The 23532-nt window shown below is 37.3% G+C and overlaps 1 long non-coding RNA gene and 1 other non-coding gene across 2 annotated transcripts; both read left to right on the forward strand.

Annotated features, from left to right (window-relative positions):
- The first annotated feature begins 8125 nt into the window (after positions 1-8125).
- On the forward strand, positions 8126-8550 carry LOC131256188 (uncharacterized). Its single transcript, XR_009176639.1, has 3 exons — positions 8126-8191; positions 8306-8386; positions 8499-8550. It is a non-coding gene; the product is annotated as an uncharacterized LOC131256188 (long non-coding RNA).
- Positions 8551-22242: 13692 nt separating this feature from the next.
- Positions 22243-22328, forward strand: LOC131257265 (small nucleolar RNA R44/J54/Z268 family). The gene has a single exon (XR_009177273.1). It is a non-coding gene; the product is annotated as a small nucleolar RNA R44/J54/Z268 family (small nucleolar RNA).
- Positions 22329-23532: the final 1204 nt, after the last annotated feature.

Here is a 23532-nt window from a genome sequence, read left to right on the forward strand (position 1 = left end):
ACCTAGTAATATTTACAACATACTAGTAACATACGAGCAATATTGTGGCACCATACCATAGGCTGCAAGAATATCATGTCCCCTTAAAAAATAAATCCTCCAAGGATAACAGACATACATACATACATATATATATATATATATATATACATACATATATATATATATATATATATATACATATATATATATATATAATAAGTTGTTTATTGTCATTCACAATCATAAGTATCATTCATCATCCAACTAACTATTAACAATATTTACAAAAATAAAAGACATCCAACCTACTCTATATAATAACTTACAATTTAACCTGCTGGGAATCGTCATACACCGTAATATCTTACGGCGGAGCAGGTTTTGAGGAGTTACAAGTTGGGCCTCTGGGAAAGCATATAAATGAAGCGACAAAAATATAAATTAAGCAAGATCAATTATTTATGGAAGAGATTGATTAATTATATATATATGTTATCCTTGGAGGATTTATTTTTTAAGGGGACATGATATTCTTGCAGCTTATGGTATGGTACCCAAATATTGCTTGTATGTTACCAATATGTAGTAGATATTACTAGGTTAATTTATCAAAACAAAATTAGTTTCTTTAGTTTAAAATTCATTCTGTTATTATTTAGCTAGATGATGAATACCAATTGTGATTGATTATGTAATTGTTTAAGTATAGGACAATCAGTTACCCATTTGAGAATTTTTATGTGGCCAAGTATAGATATAGTGTGCTTTTGGAGGCATAAAAATTCTCAAATTATCCCACGTTTGGACAATTCAAGGTTGGATAGATTAGAAAGCTTTTGGTTCCCTGATTTAAATGCACATGTTAGTTCTGCGTTGTATCTGTCCTTTTCTCTCTGATTACGATTCTTATATTTATTTCTAATGTCAAATATCCTCACATTATGTGGATACTTGACATGAGAATCAAATGTAAGATCAATATATCCGGAGAGACATGGGGAGATGCTGCCGGAATTTTGGTGTGGGCATTTAAATAGGAACATGAAAGTATTACAATCTATCCAGTCTTGGATGGGTGACTGATTTAGTTAGTCAGAGATACCATTAGGGACTCTATTAGATGCCTAAATCATCGTCGCTTGTGGAGTGAGCAATAATAGTGCTTGTTTCATTATAATTTTTCTTTAGTACTCTTCCTTAAATTTCTCTTATACCCATTCTAGTTTCTCTCTTAGGAAGCTTTATCGAGCTCACGTTGTATTTCAACTAACTTGTCGAAGTAGCTGAGGAACATAGTGATGGATAAGAGTTGGATTCATTTGTTAAGGTATCTCAGTAACTTCTCCTTCCAGTTGTTGTTGCCCAATGGTTAAGATGCATTGTTTGATATGTCCTCCAATTGCATTGAATGATTTAGGGTAAGCAATGCATACTTAAGTGGAGCTACGGAATTCCTAGACTTTACATTTACAAATGCAAGTGATAGAGGGAGGATCCTATGTCCATATAAGAACTGCAATAACAACTTCTGGGTATCTCGACAAGAAGCATACGATCATATTGTGTGTGATGGATTTAATACGAGTTATACTCATTGGCATTTTCATGGGGAAGCCACATCTTCTTCTATGCCTAATCTGGATCCAAGTGATAATATGCACGAATTGTTACACAATGCATTTGATTTTTCAGGCCTGGATGATCAAGACAGTGATGTAACATATAAACTTACACAGGAGCTTAATACCGAAGCACAACAATTTTTCAAATTAGTAGAAGACGCCGATAAAGAATTGTACCCTGGGTGCAAGAAGTTTAGTAAGCTCTCTTTTGTTATTCGACTATATCACATAAAGTGCCTTGGTGGAGGAGCGACAAGTCATTCACGATGTTACTTGAATTGCTAAAGGATGCACTTCCCTACAGTGAAACCTTACCAAGGTCTTTCTATGAGACTAAGAAGATTATTGGGGACTTGGGTTTAAAATACAATAAAATTGATGCTTGTCCCAATGATTGTATGTTATATTGGAAGGAGGCTGTTGACGAGCAATCATGTGGTATATGTGGTGCTTCTAGATGGAAAACATTTGAACATCAATCAGATGACGTGGCAACTTCTTCGACTACCAAAGAGAGAAAAATTCTTGTCAAAATATTATGCCATTTTCCTTGAAACCAAGGCTCTAGAGGTTGTACATGTCATCTAAAGCAGTCTCTTCTATGAAATGGCATTACGAGTGTCGCACTGAAGATGGAATGTTAAGGCATCCGGCTGACTCCTCGGCGTGGAAAACTTTTGACCACTATCATCTGACCTTTTCATCGGATAGTCGCAATGTTAGACTTGGGTTAGTAGCCGACAGTTTCAATTCATTCAAGACAATGAGTATTGCTCATAGCACATTGCCGGTTATTCTGATACCATATAACTTGTCACCATGGATGTGTATGAAGCAATCTTATTTCATGATGTCCTTGCTTATTCCTTCTCCTTCTGGACCTGGTAATGATATGGACATGTATTTGCAACCTTTAATAGATGAGTTGAAGAAATTGTGGGAGGTTGACATAAATACTTATGATGCCTCAAGCAATGAAATATTTCGAATGCGTGCAGCATTGTTGTGGACTATCAGTGACTTTCCTGCATATGTGAACTTGTCTGGATGGAGCACTAAAGGATGCCTTGCTTGTTCTTGCTGTAACAAGGACACTTCGTCTAAATACTTGAAGCATGGTCGAAAGTTTTGTTATATGAGCCATCATCGATTCTTGCAACTTGATCATAAATTTAGAAGTAATAACAAATCTTTTGATGGTACAGAAGAATTTAGTGAGGCACCAACTTTGCTATCTGGGTCTGATGTATTGGATCAGTCACAAGGAATTAATATCACATTTGGGAAGAAGACTCCTAACAATTATGGGCAGAAGAGAAGACGAAAGGATAATGTAAAAAAATCGATATAACTGGAAAAAGCAGAGTATCTTTTTTGATTTGCCGTATTGGGAGCATAATTTGTTGCAGCACAATCTGAATGTGATGCATATTGAAAAGAATGTGTGTGACAATGTACTTGGGACACTGTTGAACATTGAAGGGAAAGTAAAGGACAATTTAAAGGCACATCTCGACATGTAAGATATGGGTATAAGACAAACATTGCACCCAAGGCAGCTTTCATCGAACAAAACATATTTGTCACTTACATGCTTTACCATGTCATCGAGTGAGAAAGATGATTTCTGCAAAGTTTTGAAGCGAGTGAAAGTTCCAGATGGTTATTCAGCCAATATTTCATGATGTGTGCATCTCAAAGAGTGCAAAATTTCAGGGCTCAAGAGCCATGATTGTCATGTTATGATGCAGCAATTACTTCCAGTAACGATACGAATAACATTGCCTAAGTGCGTGAACTCAGTATTGCTTGAATTGTGCAATTTCTTTAAGGAATTGTGTTTCAAAGTTGGCCAAGTAAAAGATATTGATTGACTGAAATCTCAAATTGCGGTAACACTTTGTTATCTAGAAAAGATTTTCCCGCCGGTTTTTTTGATATTATGGTGTATTTGCCCATTCATTTAGTGGGCGAGGCCAAAATTGCAGGATCGGTACAATACTGATGGATGTACCCCATCTAGAGGTACGTGTTAATATTTATAAATTAATTTTATTTATCATGTTGTTCTAGTTGCGCTAATCGACCATATATTTATAAACTTCTTAATATTGATAATCATAAGTACTTGCTCACACTAAAGTCATATGTACGTAATAAAAGTCGGCCTGAGGGTTCAATTGCAGAAGGATACTTGGCGGAAGAATGCTTAACTTTCTGTTCGAGGTACTTGCATAATGTGGAGACAAGGTTTAACCGACCAATATGAAATGACGACTATAGTAACATCGTTATAGAACAATCTGCTATTTTTCCACGAATAGGTCGTGCATTAGGGAAGCCTGGGGATTGTGTGATAGATAAAGTTACATTTACATAGGCACATCGATATGTTCTGTTTAACAGCGGCACACTCATCCCATTTCTTGAGTAAGAAAACTATAACACTTATTTTATACATGATGAAAAATAAGTTACTATCACGTGTCTTACTGAAACCAATTCATATGCAGAGAACACATGAATGTTGTTAAGCAGAAGAATCCTCGCGCCCGACCAAGGGATATAAAACGCATTCACAATGAAACATTTCATAAATGGTTTGGTGATCATGTAAGTATTTTATACATGATGAAAAATAAGTTACTATCACGTGTTTTTGTTTTAACATTTTTTAAATAGGTTGAACAGCTGCGCCAGGTAGAGAATGAGCAGGTCTTAGAAGACCTTAGATGGCTAGCTCGGGGTCCTTGTGCAACAAGAAGATACAAGGGTTTTATCATAAACGGCTTCAGATTTCACACTAAAGATCGAGAAAAGAAAAGAAAAACTTAACATAGTGGAGTTGTGGTGACCGCAAAGACATCAAGCTTTGCGACTGTTAATGACAGAAACCCTATTGCAGGAGATGTAACTTACTACGGTGTCTTGACAGACATAATTGAATTGGAATATTATGGTGATCGGAAAGTTGTATTATTTAGGTGTGATTGGGTTGATGTTCTATCTCAGGGCAGGGGTGTCAGGAAGGATGGGTTGGGGTTCACGCTCGTGAATTTGAAATGGTTATGCCATTCTGGTCGACAGTTGTCTGATGAACCATTTGTGTTTGCATCTCAAGTTGAGCAGGTGTTCTATGTGCAAGACTCTGTTGAGAAGGATTGGCATGTTGTGGTGAGGGCGAAACCGAGGGACTTGTTTGAGATGCATGGGGAGGAGTTTGCAGCTGATGTTGATGCATACTTGGGAAGCTCGTCATGTAATGATCAAAGTTCGAAAGATCCAAGTGATGACATTGATAGTTGGAAAAGGACAGATATCGAAGATACAACAATTATTACACCTTTACCACCCACCCAGACAATGGTAGATGACCAAGCAGATGATACTGAGTTTTCTGATTGTGATGGAAATGACATTATATACAATAATTAATTCCTTATATACTAGATTGTCCTAAAGTATGAAAGAGAAATTCACATGTCTTTTTTGATATGGTTGAGTTATTATTATTTTCGCATGTTCATTTATTTTCATTGTATAAAAATTCACATGTCTTTTCCTTGATATGATGATTTTGGAATATGTTCCATTGATAATGGGATTTACAATTTGTACGGCTTGTATATTTCAATATGCAACTGTCCACAAATCAAGTTGTTCATTTTATGAATCTCCATTTAAATGAGAAATATTTAATTATCATATTGCTAAACATATACAGGTGTTAAACATGAGTACTAGACGCAGGGTTAAGCAATCTGTATGCCCTATGATTGATAGCACCAGCCAGCTTCAGCTGCCCTAAACTAATGTTGGTGCTGCCCAGCTTCAGCTGCCTCAGGCTACTAGTGGTATAACAAAAATGCGTTCTTCTCTCGTGAACAATATGTGTTTTACCATGTAATTTTCTTTTGTTAATTAGTTTTATATGTACCACTGTGATTTTATTCAACAGATTCAACGTCCAAGAAACCAAGGACTCGAGGCCCCACACGATGCTTTAATGTATGGAAAATGCGTGAAGGTCAACGGATTTCTATTTTCGTCAACGATGTAGGGCAGCCCATTTGTGACAATGCTAGTAAGCTGACATATTTCATAGGGACAATAGCACGCAATGAGAAATATGCTTCCTTTACATTTAATGATTGGTGGGCGATGCCGAATGCGAAGAAAGATGATATGTGGGGGCTTGTCCTGGTAATGGTTACGATGTTTTTTTTTTTGTTCATTATGTGATTATCTGCTTTTAGCATGTGATGCAGTCAAAGTTTGAGTTTGACGGTAATGCTAAGGCTTGGGTGCTGAAGTCAATTGGTAAAAAATGGAGGGAATGGAAGCGCAAGCTGAAGAAACTCCACTACTCTTCTTATGAGACTGATGAGGAGCGGCTCACAGATCTTGATGAGCGGGTCCAAGGGATCAATGGAAGACTCTCGTTCAATTTTAGAGCTCTAAAGAGGGGAAGGTATGCCTCGTTCAATTATAGAATTATACAAAATCTTTTGTTGATATCTGATGATTTATTTTGTTGGTGTGTCACATATAGGCTCATTCTAAAACAAATATAGAGAATTAGAAGAAACAACTGATTAACCACGTAGCAGGCACGAAGAGTTTTGCACGAATACGTGAAGAAGAGGTAAATTTTATTAATAACCTAACCAACCATGTTAGTATATTTGTATTATATAACCTGTTTACATAATAATAGAGGAAAAAGGCCAATGGGGAGGGTCTAAGCCGAGCAGATATGTTTATATTGACTCTTACATGCAAAGATGGAAACCTTATGGACGAGGCTTCATCAGTAGTAATGGTAAGTTAATGTATTTATATGCAATAAGAGCTTCATATAAATGTGTAGCAGCAACTATAATATTTACACATTAATTGTTACCATGTGATAATTATTATTGCAGGTAAAACTCAATAAAGAAATATCTCAGCAACCTGGAGCCTCATAGAATAGCACGACAAAGAATGACCTATTATCTCAAGTCATGGGAGAAGATAGGCATGGTCGTGTCTGCACTTATGGGTTAGGACCATCTCCATCTGATTTGTGGGGCGCAACATCTAGCCAGCAAAGGATGACCTCTATTGCTCAAAGGAAAGATGAAAGATATGAAGAACTACATGCTGACATAGTCTCTCTAAAAGAAAATATAGCTGCACTCTCATCCTTAAGAAAAGCTGAAATGTCATCCCTTAAAGAAACTATGGTTTAAATCTCGTCCGCAAGAGATGCTAAAATTTCTTCCTTAAAAGAAACTCTAATGAAATTGATAGCCACTATGAACAATGCAAACAATAACCCACCCACAGCATTTGGTGTTGCAGCTAGTTCTAACATAAACCAACCGTCCTCATCATCAAGCCATTGGATGACCTCTCGGGTAATTATATTATATACACGTATATATTTACATATGCACTATGTCCTAGATTATATATAGTTTAGTTGGTATATAATGATTGATATTGAGTTATCATTTGTAGAAACACTCGACAAATAAGGGGAAGACCACGAGTTGCACTAGTGCTGGGGTAATTCCTTATACCAAGTGAATAGTTCTTTTATTATATTTTGATGTTATTGTGTTCTTAATTAGATGGTATATTTTATTTTCTAGGATGTGATTGGAGTTAGTTTTACAAGTATCACGAAACCCGGGGTTACTATTACTAAAGGAGTTGTTTTGAGCAAGGATCCGCTCACAAAAGTAGGGGGCATGAACTTGGAATTGGTTTTTGGGAAGTATTAATTCATGTGGCAATAGTACGAGATGAGGTTTTGATAAGACCCTATGGAAGATATAAAACAATTGGGGATGCTATTGGAACGCGTATTGTTTGGCCCTATATTTTGTGTAAGGTAAGATTTTTTTTTTTTTTCAAATACAATAGAATTTCTTGTACAAAAGATTGCAACTAGTAATTAATTTCTTTTTATTGTTTTGTTTTGCAGGTTTAAGGAGAGATAGATTGAGCTAAATGAAAGGACCCCTCTCTCTCTCTCTCTCTTGTAAATATTTTATATTTTGTGCATGAGTTCAGGATTGATGTGTGATTGGTTTTGGATAGAAAGTGTTTGACTCTAATTTTGCAATTTGGATTGACTTAAGATCCAATGTGAAGGAGAACAACTACATCTATGTAAGTTTTGTTGTTGTTATTCTTGGTATATATTTGTAGTATTATAAGTCTTAAGCTCCATTTGGTAAATTTTTATCAAACCAAATGGATCTTAAGCCCGTTTTTAACTCCGCCAATGCAACTACTTGCATTGCCGGTCCCAAGCCTGGGTAAAGGAGGAGGGAGAAGGGCTGTTGTACGATTTTAGATCATCTTAGTTGCAAGTTCCTTCTACCATGTGCTGCTCACGCTTTGAACTTGTGCTATGGACTTCTACCATGGATCTGTTAGCGCTTCCTTTCTTTCTTCATGCAACTATAGGCCATGTCTAACTTTGTTTTTTGGAGTTCTAAGTGCATATTTCTCCTTAAAATTGCAGAGCTAAGGATTATACTGCAGTAGAACAAACTATGGAAGCATTCACGAATATTACATACAGCCACCAGGTAGAGATGCAAATGTAATTTGTTGTTGGTTATGTTGTTGCTGCTGTGTGAAGATTATGCATTGTCTTTCAGTTTAGTGAGCAAAAAATATTCTTGTTGTCTTCACTTTGTTAGGTGGATGATCTCTCAAGGATGTATAGGCTATTTTGTAGAATAACTAGAGGCTTAGATCCCGTTTCTCAAATATTTAAGCAGGTGGGGTGCATTTCCTTCCAAAGTTGCATTTTGGTTTTATAAATAGAACATAACAACTGCCCTCTTATGTTTATCCTGCCTCTCTATGATTACTAAGTGCTTTGTGATGCAGCATGTTCCTACTGAAGGAACCACCCTGGTTAAACAAGTAGAAGATGCAGCACCCTCCTCTTCTTTTGAGGAAGAACAGTCAGGAAAGACGTATGTTTGTAAGATCTGTTAAATTTGTTGGTATTCTTCTGAACTGATTCTTTTTCAAAGCCTAAATAATTTGTGTGGTATTGCTATGGTGCAGGAAGGAATCGTCTGTTCAAAACTGGCTAAGATTTTAGTAGGCCAGGAAGATGTCCACTTTGAAGACAGTGTAGCCACTGGAAAGGGCATACAAGCTGTAAGTCACATTTTAATTTGTTTTTTTTCTTCTATGACACCTGTGTTCTGGTAGGTTTGATTGTCTTTTTCATGTCGATTGCCATATTCATTTAGAACATGAAATGGAAATAATCTAGACTACTTTGGCTATAATTTCTCCTGTTGAAAAATTGGAATTCCTGTTTTTATTTTTTCTTTCTTGCAGTGTGTATCTGCTGATGAAGACATGTTCTTGCCTTGAATTGAAATCTCATCTTACTAAAATTTGCTTGATTCTGTGGAAATCTTTAGGAACCTTGAAGAGATACCATGGGGTAAGACTGGTGCTGACTATTTCGTGGAGTCGATTGGCGTGTTCACCGACAAGGACAAGGCTTCCGCCCATCTCAAGGTTTTCTATAATCTCTATATTTCCTTATTTGTTGTATATGACTATACTTTTTTATCCAAAATTCTAAGACGTACACATCACGTCCCGGTTGCTGTATACGGTATCTTTCCACTGCATTATCTTTTAGAGATTCATTGCGTTGTTGTGTATGCGCTACTTGAGAGGGGATTTCTGTTTCTTTGGATGCATTTGCATGTATATACCAAAATGTATATCTCATGTTGACTAATATATGTTACGTTTTTCCATCTTGGTGCTGATTTAACTTCCACATTTCAAATTAGAGGAGAGATTTTTTCTACATTTTGTAGAAATAAGTTTATATTAGGGTCTTGTCTATTTGGTTCATGCTGTCTGAATCTACGAGTACTAGTCACACAAGGCTTGAAAATAAAGAATTCTAATATGATCAGCATCAGCCCTTAAATTTACTATAACTGTTATAGTAAATTGGAATGATTCAAGTTTCTTGCAAAATCAAAGCTAAAGTGGTGTTATAGTAAATTGGACGGTCAAACTAAATCCATTGTAATGATCTCTGTACAAAATTCCTTAAAAGATTAGAATTTAAAGCGTCAATCTAAGACAACTTAGTTGAGCAAGTGTGAATTAGGAGAATAGAACAATAATGGATGAAATATATTAATTTCGAATGAATTATTTGAAATGTATATCAACCCACAATTTGAATATAAATGAAAATGAAGAAAGAATACCTTTATTGAATACCTACTAGGGAGGTGTCAGGGCCCACCTAGGCTAATCCATGTCATCACTACACCAAAATTGCTAAATTATAATTTTCATGTCTTTGGCACTGTACGCTGAATGAATGATCTTGATTGTGATTTGGGTTTTGTTTACTTGTTTTGGATTGATGGTTTTCTTCTATATTTCCCCAAAATCAAGGAATTGTTACTAATTTCCACTGTTTTACTACTAATGACCTCCATCCATATCCTCTAAAACTTTTAGAAATTTAGTTAATTAAGTCTTCTTCCTTTTTTTGTATGGACTTCTTTAGTAAGCTGAATTTGCAGTTAGTATGGCTTGCTAAACAAGAACTTAAATAAAGAAAAGTGTTGAGAGTTGTGTTGAATATGGTGTTTTACTGAGTTTTTAGGAGGGGAGAGGTTGTGTCACTAAAATTGAGTATTTCTTGAACTTTGTTGAAAATTGTTTTAAAAAATTCTATTGCATTTCTTGTCAAGATTGTATCTCTTTAGGACTTGCTATATTTGCATTGAACGAAATGGTGATTGTGCTCGATTGGGCCACTTGGTGAACTGAGCTCACTTACCATTGTTAAAGTCCCTTGATATACATTGGCATATTATTTATCTACTTTTTTTTTTTCCTTGTGCGCAGGATTTTAATCAATTGTGCCTAAATTTAGGCCTACAAACTAGCACTTCAGTCTTTTGACACTACTCGTGCTGGGAGTACCATATAGAGGATTTTTTTTAAAAAATTATTTAAGACCATTTTCAATTTATTATAATAAATATTATATATATATTTTTATTGTGAAGTAATATAGATTTTATTTAATATTTAGTTGAAATTGTACTGCAGCATTTTTTATATTTCAAATATTTTAAAAAATACAGGTTTCAATTATATAATAAAAAAAATTACTGGCCTATGCAGGTTCACTTAAATTTGTACAAGGGCTTTTAGCGGCGCTTGTATAGATCTATGTCGGCGCTTTTCCGTATTTAAAAGTGTCCAGAAACTACTTAGCGGCGCTTATATAGACTTTTAGCGGCGCTTCTGTCAGAAATACCAGCCCCAGGAAAAGTGCGGGTGAAACCCGAGACACCGCCACAATAGACTCTTCTAATAGCGGCTCTCTAAGAAGCGCCGCTAAAAATGGCTTAGCGCCACGAAAACTTTTAGCGACATACCCTTCTGGGGGTGCTTGTCTAGCGCCACTTTATGCCGACATTTTTAGGGGGTTTTACCAGCATTTTTGCCCACCGCTAATGGCTAGTTTTCTTGTAGTGATGGTTCAATGATTGAGAGAGATTAGGAGCCCCACTGTCAATAGCCCATGCACCATCAATGGCTTAGATGGAAAGATAAAAAAAAAATCATAACAAGAAACTATAGCAATGGGTTGCTATCCCACACAAGGAAAGGAAAAACATTTTATAGCCAGAAGATGAATTTTGTTTGTTTGTTTTTGTTTTTCATTTTTTTTTTTAATTTTATTTTAAAAAACTGTGGGTGTGAGGGTTGCAGTATCAATGGATTGGATTACCGACCGTATAGAATTTTGAAAACCGTGAAATGATCTATGAACTCTCTGCCCCAACCACGCATAGTACCTCCGCAACACTAATCACTAGAAGAATTAAGAAATTCAATACTCTTGGAGAGAGCATGTGGTTAGTGTGAAACCACTAAGAAATTGTGCAGGTAGCAAACATGTAACATAAGCTCAGTGAATATAAGCAGCAGCAACTCACTGAGTGAAATGATCTATGAACTCTCTGCCCCAACCATGCATAGTATCTCCGCAGCACTAATCACTAGAAGAATTAAGAAATTCAATACTCTTGGAGAGAGCAAGCAGTTGTTGTGAAACCACTAAGAAATTGTGCAGGTAGCAAACATGTAATATAAGCTCAGTGAATATAAGCAGCAGCAACTCATTGACAAGTCTGAATCTGATTCATTGAACATTGCTGCTATCCTCAGGCTTACGTATGATGATTTGTCTGAAAAAAATGTTGTCACGGACTAAGCTCTAATGGGCAAGTCAACTTATAAAAATGAATGCCTTCTTCTGCAACTCTGTATCCAAGTGCACCTGCCAATCTAGAAGCATCTAGTGTTCATTATCAGAACTCGGATATGCTAAATGCGGATTTTACTGGATATAACTCAAGCATAGATTCTGTCATTTAGAGGTTGCCATCAATGGTGAAGGATCAGCTTGATGCAGGTGGTTCGTCTGTCTTTACCAAGTTATTTCTCTTTTGATTTAAATTAAGTTATATCTTGAACAATTTAAAACCTCAAATTGATTTTAAAGTTTCAATATGGGCAGTTGCCAATTAAAAAGCAAAAAAAAAAACACTAATTTAACTATGGTTTGTATTTGTTTGAGTTTATGTATATAAACATTCAATTTAAAAAAGAAAAGGAAAAAGAATACATTTTTATTTTTATTATTTGGATTTTTACAGGTAGGGCTTTGTGGTGGATTTTCTGTCAAAAGTTACGTTGATTGGGTTCACGGCCGGTGCAGAGAGTTCTTCATGGATCTTCTCAAAGACCTTATGAGACATCACCCATGACTCATGAGCACTGAGTCACCTTCATTCTGCCATCTTTCTCCTCGTTTCCTTGCCTAACAATTTACTCAAAAAGTATGTTTTTATTTCACCAATGTTCACATTTTGGTTCTAGTTTTAAACCTTTTTATCTTTTGAATTTTATATAAGATACAATAACCTGAGGACCTTTTAGACACCAAAGAAGAAAAAGTGTTGCGAGTATTGCGACTTGCAAATTAATGCTTAAAAAAATAAAATTGCTAACATATTCATGAGGTTTTATCACTCCTAATAGGGTTTGTTAATGTTGTTTTATCTCTGCCCCTCTGCTTCTAATAAATTTGTTTGTTTTCTTTCTTTTGTTCTTTTCTTAAAAGGTGCTTCCAATATATTTGTTGTCATGAAGATTTCTAAAGTTTAACCATCTTTTTTCCATGTTGGTGCTGACAATTAAATCGACTTTGCTAACACAGAATATCGTATGGGTATTGAAGTTAATCTATTACTTGGGAGGGGTTTCCCTACTGTGGAGCAGACTCCTAGTTTGTTTCTCAATTGACAAGCCACTATGTTAATTTCTTCGGTTTTGTTTGAAGATGTCAGTAGCATTGCATACCTCTTGATTCAATTGTAACCTTTAGTGAAGTCTTACCGTATCTTTATTATTTTTTGGGCATTCTTAGTGGCCTAGGCTTATAGATGTGTTTAGACTCGGTAGACATTGTGCCTGCTCTTATGTTGATGGATCAAAGACTAGATATAAACATGTGATTAATGGAACAGGCTCTTACTAGGGCGATGACTTTCAAATTAGTGAAAGTGAATTGTGAATTTTCATGTTTATTGAAAGACATCCTGCGTTTGTGTTTGTTGTTAGTTTTTACGGAAAAAATAAAAAATAAAATTGGCTAATATAAGCTCTTATTATTTTTCAGGCTGTCGCAATGCAGTCAACCTATCCCTTGCAGCACTTTTAACAATGATGGTTCCATTTTTGCATATGGGGTAATGTTTTCATTCTCCTCTCATGGCCTAAGCCATGAATCTTTTGAACTATGAATATGAGATTAAGGGAGTCAACCAGGCTTGGGCCTAAAAGGGTCTAGAAGTTCAGCCATCATTTCTTCTTTACTCACAATTTTAAACTTTAAATTGACATTTAAGGAGCCCAGCTGAGCCTCTTGCTGATATTATAGATTTGAATATGTGGAGGGATTATGTTATCCTTGGCCTGAGAGTTTTGCAGTCCCTTTGGACTCTGAGTTTGTGAAAATGGGGCCTATGGTTAAATGATCCCAACGGTTAATTTCACGGGCTTATGGATGAGGTTTTTGTTGAAACCTTATATATTAGTAGATCCTAGCTATCCATCACCTTGGTCCTCTCCTTCAGTGGTGTGATGGTGCTACAAGTACAATAAATATAAGAAAAGTCCAAGCAATACTTGTTGAGATGTGGAGCTACATTTGGACGGCCGCTCGACTAGTCGAGTGCCCTGCTCGATCGGTCGAGTGGCCCACTCGACCAGTCGTGGACTGGCTCGACTCAAAGTCTAGCAAGCATTAGTTTTTATGGTTCCAAGGTACTCGACCGGTCGAGGCCCATGCTCGACCAATTGAGGGTCTGCTCGACCAGTCGAACACCCTGCTTGACCAGTCGAGGTTATGCAGATTCGTTTCCAGATTTGATGCGGCCTGCGGATTTTTTAGTCGGTTTTTGCAGAGGTGCGAAAGGAGAGTTGCCTAAACTATAAATAGGGGTCCTTAGGGCTTTTCTAAGTAGTATGAGAGTTATTCCAAGGTGTGGGCAAAGGGTTTTCTTTGTACTTTCAAGGGAGAGGTTAGTATATTGCCTTGTAATCTTCATTTTTTCTTCATAGTAGAAGTTTGCATCCATGGTTTTTTACCCTTGTTAGGGTTTTTCCACGTATATCTTATCCTGTGGTTTGTTTGGAATGCTTTTATTCTTTTTCTATTTTATATTTCTTCTTGTTTATCGTTTGTGGGTGAGACCGGAGATTGGATCTCAGTTCACTGCGTTGTTGGCATGCTGCGCAACAACTAGTATTAGAGCTATTGGTTTAATTCTATTGGGACCGATGACGGAAGAAGGGAAGACTAAAATTGAGAAGTTTGATGGTTCAAACTTTGCCTTCTGGAAGATGCAGATGGAGGATTATCTGTATCAGAAGGACCTCTATATTCCTCTAGGAGGAAAAGAGAGAAACCAGAAAAGATGACAGATGATGAATGATTTTTATTGGATCGGAAGGCTTTAGGAACAATCCGACTCTCTTTGTCTAAGAGCGTTACCTTCAATATATCCAAGATGAAAACCACAAAAGAATTAATGGAAGCCCTAGCTACGATGTATAAAAAACCCTCAGCGTCCAATAAGGTTCATCTTATGAAACAACTATTCAACATGAAGATTCAGCTGGTGGGAGCGTGACTGAACATCTAAATGAGTTCAATACAGTCACGAGCCAGCTGGAATCTGTTGGCATTGTTTTTGAGGATGAGGTTAGGGCGTTATTAATCTTGTCCAGTTTGCCAGACAGTTTGGATGGTTTGGTGATTGTTGTGAGAAATTCTTTAGGGTCAACAAAGCTGAAATTTGATGATGTGGCCAGTCTAATTCTCAGTGAAAAATCTAGAAGAAAGGCACCAGGAGTTTCAGGGGATTCAAGGAATACTCTAAACGTTGAAGGAAGAGGAAGATCGTTGAACAAAGGAGGCAATAAACACGGACGTTCTAAGTCGAGGAAGAAGTCCAAGGGACCCAAAGTGATGGGTGTTGGCATTGCGGGAAGAAGGGGCACATGATACGTAATTGCAGGACACTCAAGAAACAAGAAGGAAGCTCTCAAGGTGGGAAGGATTCAGTAAATCTATCTGAGGAGAGTGACACAGAGGCATTAGTTTTGTCTCTTGATGCGAGCAATGAGTCTTGGGTCATAGACTCGGGTGCTTCGTTTCATGCCACTTCATGTAAGGAAGTTTTATCTGATTATGTGTCAGGTGACTTTGGGAGAGTCTACCTGGGTAATGATGAGGTGTGCAGTATCGTTGGAAAAGGAGACGTTCATATAAATCAGAAAGACGGAATGACTTTGAAATTGAAGGATGTCAGACATGTACCGAGTTTGAAACTTAACTTGATCTCAGTGGGGTAGTTGGCCGATACCGGTTATGTGACGACATTCACCAGTGATTCCTGGAAGTTCACAAAAGGTGCCTTGATGATATCTCAAGGTAAGAAGGAAGGTACTTTATACGTGACTTCAGGATCGTATAGTTCGCTCACAGTCACATCAACTGGAGTGAATGGGTAGTTATAACATTAGAGGTTGGGACATATGAGTGAGAAGGGGATGAAAGTGCTATTATCAAAAGGGAAGCTACCAGGGCTAAAGTCTATTAACTTGGAATTCTATAAGGACTGCGTGTATGGCAAGCAGAAGAGGGTAAGTTTCAAGAAGACAGGACGCACTCCAAAGATGCATCTGTTGGAGCTTATAAATACTGATGTGTGGGGACCGACACAGGTATCATCTCTTGGTGGCTTATGTTATTTTGTTTCTTTTATTGATGATGTTAGTAGAAAACTGTGGGTTTATTTCTTAAAGCACAAATCTGAAGTATTTGATGTATTTAAGAAGTAAAAAGTAATGGTAGAAAACGAGACAGGTAAAACAGTAAAATATCTCAGATCTGATAATGGGGGAGAGTACTGTGATAAGAAATTTGAGGAGTATTGTGCAACAAATGGAATCAAACATTAGAAAATGATTCCAGGGACACCGCAATAGAATGGTGTGGCTAAACGTATTAATAGGACCATCCTTGAGCACACTAAGAGCATGAGGCTACATGCAGGGTTGCTCGACGTTTTGAGCAGATGCTGTGAATACTGCTGCATATCTCATTAATAGAAGTCCCTCAATACCATTAGTTGACGGGCTACCGGAAGAAATGTGGATTGAGAATTAAAGAAGTGAACCTTGCATATCACAGAGTGTTCGGTTGCACTTCATATGTTCACATTGATACAGAGTACATAAAAAAGCTAGATACGAAGTCCGGGAGGTGCACGTTTATAGGCTACGGGCAGCATGATTTTGGCTACAGTTTTTGGGATACAGAAAATAGGAAAATAATCAGAAGTAAAGATGTAGTCTTCAATAAAAAATTGATGCATAAGGACAGTGTGCACAAAAATAAGGCCGAGGAGAAAGGATTCGTAGAGTTGGAAGAGTTACCAGACACGGGTGTCACAGTGCCACAGGATGATCATGCACAAGAGCATTATGAGGCAGAATCATGGACACCGGTTATGAGAAGGTCTACTCGGGAGAGGAGACCCATAGTCCGATACTCACCCTCCTTACATTATCTACTGCTAACAGATAATGGTGAACTAGAATGTTTTGAAGAGGCATTATAGTCAGATACACGGGTTAAGTGGGAGCATGCCATGGATGATGAGATGGACTCTCTTGAGTCTAATCGTAATGGGAGCTAGTCACTCTACCTAAGGGTAAGAAAGCTCTTCATAACAGTGGGTTTATTGATTTACAGACTGAAGGAGGAGCACGATGGTTCGAAACGGTACAAGGCTAGATTAGTTGTAAAATGGTTCCAACAAAAGGTAGGTATTAACTTCACTGAAATATTTTCACTAGTGGTGACAATGTCTACGATTCGTATGGTCTTAAGTATAGTGGCTACAAAGGACTTACATCTAGAGCAGCTAAATGTTAAGACAACTTTTCTTTATGGGGACCTTGAAGAAGAGATATATATGCATCGGCCGACAGGATACATGACACCAGGAAAGGAGAGCAAGGTGTGTAGACTGAAGAAGAGTTTATATGGCCTGAAGCAGGCCCCGAGGCAGTGGTACAAGAAGTTCGACAGTTTCATGTTGGGAAACGGTTATAAGAGATGTCATGCAGACTACTTTGCTATTTGAAGAAGTTTGATACATTATACATCATCCTTCTTCTGTATATTGATGATATGCTTGTGGCCGGTTCAAGCATGAAGGACATCTTAAAACTTAAAAGACAACTGTCTAGAGAATTTGCCATGAAGGATTTAGGAGCTGCAAAATAAATCCTAGGCATGAGGATAAAGCGTGACAGGGAAAACAAGAAACTGATTTTGTCACAAGAAGAGTACATAGCCAAGGTACTTGATCGATTCAATATAGGAGGTGCTAAGCCGGTTAGCACTCCATTAGCCAACCACTTCAAGCTTTCTAAGGAGTAAGGTATAAAGATGCAGAAGGAACAGGACTACATGGCTAAAGTCCTATACGTGTCAGCTATTGGGAGTCTCATGCATGTTATGGTGAGCACGAGGCCAAACATTGCTCAAGCAGTGGGAGTTGTTAGCAGGTTTATGAACAACCCCAGGAAGGAACATTGGGAAGCTGTGAAGTGGATCCTCAGATACCTGGTAGGTACTGTGGATATAGGGCTGTGTTATGGTGGATCGGAAATTAAACTACAAAGCTACGTAGATTCAGATTTGGTAGGAGATATCGAAAGCAGAAGAAGCATTACAGGTTATGTCTTTACTCTGGGTAGTGCTGCAGTCAGTTGGATCTCTCAGTTACAGAAGATAGTATCTATCAGTACAACAGAAGCAGAATATGTTGCAGCTACAGAAGCATGCAAGGAGATGGTGTGGATGCAAGGCTTCATGGAAGAGTTGGGTAAGAAGCAAGCAGATTGCAAGCTGTATAGTGACAGTCAAAGTGCAAAACACTTGGCTAAGAATTCAGCCTTTCATTCAAGGACCAAGCATATCGACATCAGATATCACTTCATACGTTCATTATTAGAAGATGGATCGATTGCTCTGGAGAAGATTCATACAAGTGAGAATCCTGCGGATATCCTGACCAAGGTGGTCACACGAGAGAAGCTGAAATTCTGTTCAGCTTTGATTGGTCTTCAGGCTTGAAGACGGAGAGGTGGTGCACTCCGGATGAAGAAGACAAAGGTTTATGGTGATGTGTCTCCAAGTGGGAGATTATGGATATGTGAAGCCACATCTGGATGGCCGCTTGACCAGTCAAGTGCCCTACTCGACCGGTCGAGTGGCCCACTTGACCAGTCGTGGACTGGCTCGACTCAAAGTTCAACGAGCATCGGTTTTTTGGTTTGGAGGTACTCGACCAGTTGCGGCCCATGCTCGACCGATCCGCTCGACCAATTGAGCACCCTGCTCGACCAGTCGAGGTTACACAGATTCATTTCTGGATTTGAAGCGGACTACGAATTTTTGAGTTGGTTTTCACAAATGTACGAAAGGGGAGTTGCCTAAACTATAAATAGGGGTCCCTAGGGCTTTTCTAAGTAGTATGAGAGTTATTCCAAGGTATGTGCAAAGGGATTTCTCCGTACTTCCAAGGGAAAGGTTAGTATATTGCCTTGTAATCTTCATTTTTTCTTCATAGTAGAAGTTTACATCCGTGGTTTTTTACCTTTGTTGGGGTTTTTCCATGTATATCTTGTCTTGTAGTTTGTTTGGAATGCTTTGATTCTTTTTCTAGTTTATATTTCTTCTTGCTTATCGTTTGTGGGTAAGACCGGAGATTGGATCTTGGTTCACTGCATTGTTGGCGTGTTGCGCAACAACACGTTTGGATTCAAATGCACTTATTGGTCCCAATAACCAATAACTTCAGAAGTTGTATGGATCCACACTCGGATCTACACAAATCACAAAAGAAAAGGCTCTCATCACTAACAATACAGGAAGGCTCTAATATTTTGTCCGACATGGCTTCTATTAATTTCTATTTATTTCCTATTCCCATTCTCGAAATTTCAACTTCTTTTTTATTTTTCACTTTCTTTTTTCATATGTAATTATAATTTTTTTCTTTTTGTCATCACCTATGGCAACCATCTACCACTGTTAGATGATTTATAGGGGTTTCTATGAGTTGTGGTTGGGCATGAAAGAAGTTGGTTGTGCCAAGTCCAACCCAACCCAGCCTGAAAATTGATAAAATCCCAATTTACCATGTGAATGTTCCTAATTCATTCATTAACCGCTTGCACCAAGAAATAGACATTAGAGGAATGAAACAATTGGTCTGCATTCAAGGTGCACTTGTTGCATGATCCAAGAACATGTTGTTGGATTGGTGGACATTTTTTGGACAGCTGCAATAAAAATATGCAATGGTTTCTTGGGCTCCGTAGAAGGTTTCTTGGGTTTTTGGGCTTTGGCTGCTGTGGGGCAGCTGTCTGTTTTCTTTTCATTTCTTTCTTTTTCCCATTTTTTGTGTGTCTAGTGTGTTTGCCTGTGTCTTTCTTTTTTGTTTAGTCTGTTTTAGTTCTGTGTTTTTTTTTTTTTTTGGTTGGCTCACATTGGGTACAACTGGCAGGTTTTGACACCAAACATTTACAATATGCAACTCTGGGAAAAATAGTTAAACCAAATCAATACCAATTCCCTGACGTGTTTGCAACATGTACCATGAGGATTGTGAAAAGACACCTAAGTCTCCATCTCCAAATCAACATGGATGAGTATGCGCAAGAGTTTGGGATTCAAGTTCAAGACAAATTTGCTTCTGTTGATGCCCGTGTTTTGCCACCTCACGAGGTGATTATTTGATTTGAAGCATTTATCTGATAATCATTGTCATGCTTATGATTATGTTGGTTGTTTCAGCTCAAGTACCTTAAGTCCAACTTGCATATTATATCATTTAAAATGTTATCACAACCATAGGAACATATTTCTCTCTTGTTAATTCCATGAACATGCTTGAGTTGCTATGGCTGTACTGGAGTTATTGATTGTAAGGCACCATCACTGATGCCATTAAGCCTTTCTAGATGAAAGTGCCCATCCCGCTTGAGACCTAAAACTGTCTATTACATCTGCATTGTAACTTACAAACTTGTTTTAGTAGGCATTTGCCCTTGGAAGCCTATATGCACTTTCAATGGCTCAATTGGAAACTAAAATTCTCAAATCCATAGGAAATATGTTTCACATGTATTTGTTAGAGCATTTGAATATTTCCTCCCGTTGCTATCTAACACTTGAATTTTGTTATACTGGCATACGTGTGCAGAAAATGGTTAATGATGGCAATGTTGAAAGCTGGACATGCATAAACTTCTCATGTTTGAACCCAAATGCAGTTCATGCATTTTTCCATGAACTTGTTGGCACATGTCGAAATATAGGAATAGTATGAGTTCTAACTTTTATCTTTGAGTATAGCCATTATCCTCATTACACGCTCCCTAAAGTTCTTCATTCTCTTTGCAACTGAGGAGTGCCATCCTTAGTTGCACGATCTTTCTAACCAGGTGAAGCTCCTGCTTCGAATTGTGCTTCATACCAGTTGCCGTGAAGAGTGGTCAGTTCATTGTAGAAGTCAAGCCTCAGGTATGTCCATACATCTCTTCTTCATGTTCTTTGAGTATGCATCATCATCATCATCATCTTTTTAAATTTTGCAACACAAACTATTAGTATAATGTCGGGTAAACCATGAGGAAGGCTAGTATTGTACTCAATGTGAATCGTCTCTAGCATTTAAGAAATGGGGACAGTCCTAGCTTCTGTTCAATACAAAAAAGAAAGAAAGAAAGGGAAAAAGAAAAAAGAAAAAAATTGCAATTGTTGGCCCATGCACCATGTTGTCTGTGTCATCCACTCCTCAATGGTCTGCCACACCATTGAGCTTTGGATTTGAAAAAATCTTACATTGTTCCTATTGGCATTCATCCATCTGAATTTTCTACTGGGGTGATCTCATATATATGCATGGTTAACATGAGAGGTTCCTCACTTGATGAATGAAGTGGATTTCACACATATAAGATGGTGGCCCCAAAGAGCCTGTTATAAATGGTATTTGTAAAATAGGTGTTTCAGATGATTATGGTCCTCTTGGTCCAATGCAAATATTCCATGTTGAATTAGCTCATGAAATAAAAAAAAAAAAAAATTAAATTAAATTAAATAAAAATTGGTACGCGTGTGACATCTTGTCTGTCCATCAGTTGTGCCAGCTCAATATCTTGGTCTGGGAGCAAAACTTGGCAAAATGCCCCAGGATATCTTTTATTAGTGTATTGCTCAAATTGGGTTTTGTTTTTCCAGGAAATTTATTATATGACAAACTATTGAATATGCTTTCCAGAATCCATCATGTAATAACCTCAAATGAGTTGGAGAAATGGTCGTTTTTCTGGTTATGGCTTTGGTATTGTTGTCTTTACTGTTGAACTAAAACACATATGTAATTGATTCTCCTGTCCAATAAGCAAGTTCTGAGGTTTCTTTTTGTTATTATGGTTTTGGTATTGTTGTCTTTGATGTTGAACTGAGCTAAATTGTAAATGGATAGTGTTGTTTTTATGTTTTATTGTGATCTGTGCATGTGGGTAGTTTGAATAGCTGATTGCAGCTCATTCCCATGGCCGATGGCAGCTCATTTCAATGGCCGATCACAACTCATTTCAATTAAAACACCAGATTTGTTATTGGATCAACAAAAATTCAATGCTCTGCCGAAATCCAATCAAATCAGATGCAAGTTGATCAGAACAGTTACAATTTGATCATATTAGTTAAAAATGCAATCAGATCTGTTCTAAATATGATCTGAAGCACATGTCTCTCTCTCTCTCTCTCTCTCTCTCTCTCTCTCTCTCTCTCTCTAAAAAAATTTTTCTCTATTCAATTTTCAGATGATTGATTTCAACTCGGAGAACAGAGACTTTACTACTCGAACACTTTCTTTTGTGTTTCTCAGATTTTGTTTGTGCAAGTGATGATAAAACAGACAGGGACATCTGCACTCCTTTGGGAGGATGTTGACTCGTCTTTGGGAATCTCTCTGATGCAAAATTTTAATAAAAATAGTTGCAGCCACCACTCTATTTTCAGTCTAGCTAAAGAGAGCCTAAACCAAATCGTGTTATATACTTTGGTAGATTATTCTGAAGTACTGATAGCTTAGTCATCATCAATCCACCATATTTATCTCTACTTTGAATTAGGTTGTGGATCCCACAAAATCGGATTTAGCCAAATCCCAATTTGACATGCCACATCCCCTTAGTGTTAGGTTTGTGGTATTAAAACACTGCTTTCCTAATAATTGTGAGCAGGCATAGTCCTGATTTTGCAGGATGATGGTCGATGGATCTTTTTTTTCCATGTTTTTTAATAATATTCTTCCCAAACTGCTATAATTTGTTTTTTTTTTTTTTCTCCTGACATTTCTTGTTTGTTCTATAACCATTGAGCATGATGAGCTGTTTGTTTAGTTGTTCCTGAACTGCATCTCTTTAGATTTGCTTGTGGGCACCCCATTTTTTTTACTACTAAAAAACATTGAAAAGGTATATGTTGGAAATTGAATCTTTCCAATGGTCCATTCAAAGTATAGATATGCAAAGTCAGTACATGGGTCTGTTGAAATTCAATCCCTACCATGTGGAGTTTAGTTGGTTATGGCTAAAAGAATGAGAATTCTTTTCTTTTTTTTTCTTTTTTTTTTTTGATAAATTGCAGACTTTATTAGAAGAGAGAAAAGGTATGAAGTGCAATACTTTTGATGGTGTAACAGAGTATAATAGATGATATGCAGGCGCTTACAAATTACTTAAATTGCATGCAAGCCATACAAGTCAAATTAAGCTGTTCAAATAATGGTTCTCAGTTTAGATATGCTTTTCAGATAATACTTTTGGAACTAGCTAAAGGTTTGTTTGGTTCATCAAATTTCATGAAATAACAGGAAAATTTTCACCAAATTAGATTGGTTAATCATGAAATATTATGATATTTGGGGCAACCAAACGCACCATAAGTAATTTGAATCTCATAATTTCCTTTGTAGGGAGAAGACCATCTGGATTTCAAGAAGCTGGATACATGCACAATTTCAAGTGTAGGAGTTCGAGCTAACTACAACAACAACAAGTACGGAGAAGACCCATCTGGAATGTGAATCTATCTTTTGATCTAGACCTTTATTTATTCTTGGGTGTAAAACCAGGCCTGCTGCTGAATTTGTGACTGATTTGAGTGGGATTTGATTTGATT

This window comes from Magnolia sinica, chromosome 9 (assembly GCF_029962835.1).
Source record: "Magnolia sinica isolate HGM2019 chromosome 9, MsV1, whole genome shotgun sequence".
NCBI lineage: Eukaryota > Viridiplantae > Streptophyta > Magnoliopsida > Magnoliales > Magnoliaceae > Magnolia > Magnolia sinica.